This window comes from Hyposmocoma kahamanoa, unplaced genomic scaffold (assembly GCF_003589595.1).
Source record: "Hyposmocoma kahamanoa isolate Upper Pololo Valley unplaced genomic scaffold, ASM358959v1 220, whole genome shotgun sequence".
Classification (NCBI taxonomy): Eukaryota; Metazoa; Arthropoda; class Insecta; order Lepidoptera; family Cosmopterigidae; genus Hyposmocoma; species Hyposmocoma kahamanoa.
In genome coordinates this window covers 1444269-1447664 of record NW_020653740.1, presented here as the reverse complement: position 1 = coordinate 1447664, position 3396 = coordinate 1444269, and the positions used below count along the sequence as shown (strand labels likewise).

General features: G+C 39.5%; 1 pseudogene; it reads left to right on the top strand.

The window, feature by feature from the left end:
• Positions 1-855: 855 nt before the first annotated feature.
• On the top strand, positions 856-1756 carry LOC113228046 (annotated as a pseudogene).
• Positions 1757-3396: the final 1640 nt, after the last annotated feature.

The following is a 3396-nucleotide window of genomic DNA, read 5'->3' as shown; positions in this document are numbered from 1 at the left end:
AATTCATCATGTCGAGAAATTGTTTGGCGTTAATTTTAAAAATGTTTCGTGATTTACTATATTATATTTTGTGCTATTTTCGGTTTAAATTGCATATCTTTGATGAAATTTTAACAATATGCGTCAATATACTATTATTTAGGTATGCTTGGTTACACTACAGAAATTAAAGTAAATTTAACCAAGTCACGCCTTTTCCCCATTTTTTGTGGGGTGGTCCCTATAAATTATTTTTTTGTACTAAGTCGTTGTTTGTATGTACTGTAGTTTATTACAGTACCGGCACGCTATGATGACCGTTTTGACAGATTATAATAATGAGGTGAAATCTCAAATCATTCTCGAAAAAAATATAATCAAATACGAATCACATCTATAACTTTTTACATTTATAACTAGTATTTCCAGAGATAGCTGATTAAAAAGTTTTAATAAATGGAAAATAAAAATGTTTATTTAATATATTTCAATGAACCGAAGCAACGTCAATTCGAAACTGCTTTGTTTTGCATTGATCTTTGACGCGAGTTTGCCGGAGGTAGAATTTGTGCTGGCCAGCGATCGTATAAGTGACGATTGTTTAGATTTCATTCCTAAAAATTTCGAATTTCGGAAAACAAATTTAAGAGGTCACGTCTGGTGAAAAGTCTACTCTGAGACCCAGCGGTGCCTATATAAATGACCCCGAAAAGTTTCGGCTCGAACTTCAAAATCGTTTCGACTGCTTACAGCACTGCGTCTCTGTGAACGAAACTAGCAACAGGTTGGTGGAGACAAGTTTTTAGGACCCGTAGCAAGGATAGGCCGCAGAAACTCTCCGATCATACTGTCAAACTAATGGCAAATCGACGCACTATGACGCTGCAGTCCTCTGAGAATACTAAAGCTTACAGACAGCTCAATAGACACATATGGATGTCCATGCGACACGACATACGGGTCTTTAATACCAATAATATTAAAGATACCATAGAGTAGAACAAGGGCTCCAAAGTGCACGGGACATGTCATTGGGCAAAATCAGTTTACAAAGCTGAAGAAGGAGGATGGTAGCGTTACATCGTCCAAGCCAGAAGTACTGGCGGAGATCGAGAGGGTCTGTAGCCAACTGTATACCTCGATTACTCAGCTTGTTGCTGATTCAAAAGATCCTAGAGCCAAGCTCACCCGACACTTTACTGAGGATATCCCGGACTTCAGCCTGTATGAAATTAGAATGGCTCTGAAACAGCTAAAAAACAACAATGCACCGGGTGAAGATAAAATTACATCCGAGCTTCTGACTGCGGGTGGATCAAAGGTACTAAAACTTGTTCTTCAGAAGTTCTTTATTTCAGTCTTACTTGAAGGTTCTTGCGTGGGCTAGAAGCGTACTCGAAGGTTCTTGCGTGGACTAGAAGCGTGGTGATACTTTTCTTCAAAAAGGGACATAACACCCTACTGAAGAAACTAAGCCACGTTTATAAGCTGTTTTCACAAGTCATCACGAACCGTCTCGCGCGCAGATTCGATGACTTAGATAGACCACATCCACACACTGCGACAGGTTATACAGAAGACCGAGGAGTATAACCTGTCATTGAGCTTAGCGTTTGTGGACTATGAGAAAGCTTTTGATTCGATCGAGATTTGGGCGGCGCTACAGTCTCTACAACGGCGTCACATTGACTATCAATACATCGAAGTGTTGAAATATTTGTACAGAAACGCCACTATGTCGGTTCGACTCCAAGACCAGTGCACAAAGCCTATCTAATTACAAATAGAAGTGTGACAGGGAGACGTCATTTCTCCGAAACTGTTTACCAATGTATTGGAAGATTCCTTCATGTTACTGGACTGGAAAGAACTAGGCATCAACAGCAATGGCGAGTACATCACTCACCTTCGCTTTGTTGTCATGGCATAATCGTTGGAGGAGCTTAGCATCACGCTCGGTGACCTCAATAGAGTTTCCCAACAGGTGGGTCTAAAAATGAACATGGACAAGACGAAACTTATATCGAATGTCCATGTCATACCCACCCCTATAACATTGGAAAACTCTACTCTCGAATTTTGTTAACGATTATGTCCGTGAACCGTCCAATTAGGCAGAGCCAACTTCAAGGAAGAGGTAAATCGTCGACTCTGTTGGGCAGTTTTCGAGAAGCTCCGGGACGTCTTCTCGTCCGCAATACCGCAGTCCTTAAAGAAAGTCTTCGAGCAGTGCGTGTTACCAGCGATGATCTATGGCTCTGAGACATGGTCACTTTGGGCCTCATAAAAAAGCTCAAAGTCACTGAACGAGCTATGGAGCAAGCAATGCTCGGCATTTCTCTGCGTGATTGAATCAGTAATAAGGAAATCCGTAGAAGAACGAAGGTCACTGACATAGCTCAGAGGATTAGCAAATTGAAATGGCAGTGGGCAGGGCATAGCTCGTAGAACTGACGGCCGTCGGGGCAGAATGGTTCTCGAATGGAGACCACGAACCGGAAGGGGGACGGACCCCTACTAGATGGATAAATGACTTGGTACGGGCGGCGCGAGTAGCCGATGTATGACCGTCGCGTCCGACTAGCTAGTCTGGCAATCTTTGAGGGAGGCCTATGTTCAGCAGTGGACGTCTTCCGGCTGATGATGATGATGATAATGATGAATTATTTCATTTTTAGTGGGTTTACAATTTACAATGTACAATTTTTTTAAGAACAGGTACTAAATTACAAAAAAATACAATTCATATACAATACATTTACACTTATCTATACATTTATTTTATTTACATTTATTTATAATACATTTTTTTGGTACCTACTAAATTTCTACCAAAAATCGCACAATTTTAACTTTATATCTCAGAAACTAATCAGCAGATCGAGGTGGAGTTTCTTTAACTTTAGAGTACTATTAAGGTAAACATTTTTGGAATAATAATAATAATATAAATTTATTATAAATTATTAAATAAAAACCGGTAATCTGAGGTACACCCGTCATATTGACTGTCAATACGGCGGGTATACTTTTGATATTGCTATAACTTCGTTCATGTGTTACAATGTTTTTAAACAGAGGTGCTAAATAGTACAATTTAGGTACATTTTTTCGATACCAAATTTGTCAGGCTCTGTTAACCTCCGTACACCCGCCATTCTGACTCTCACCGTAATGGTTGGCCTTCCCTAAGATATACATTTTTCATTATGAATTTAATTTTTCTATGTTTTGAATAGGCTATTCTAGCGTGGATAGTGAAACTAAGTTAGCTTATTTTTTGCGTGACTAGTCAAATTTTAAATACCTACTCGGTCTTTCGCAAGAAGACACGCGTCATGTTTTAATAATGCGCTCAATTGAAACCCGTATCGTCTTCGTTTATAATAATAACACTCCCCATTTACTGATATTATT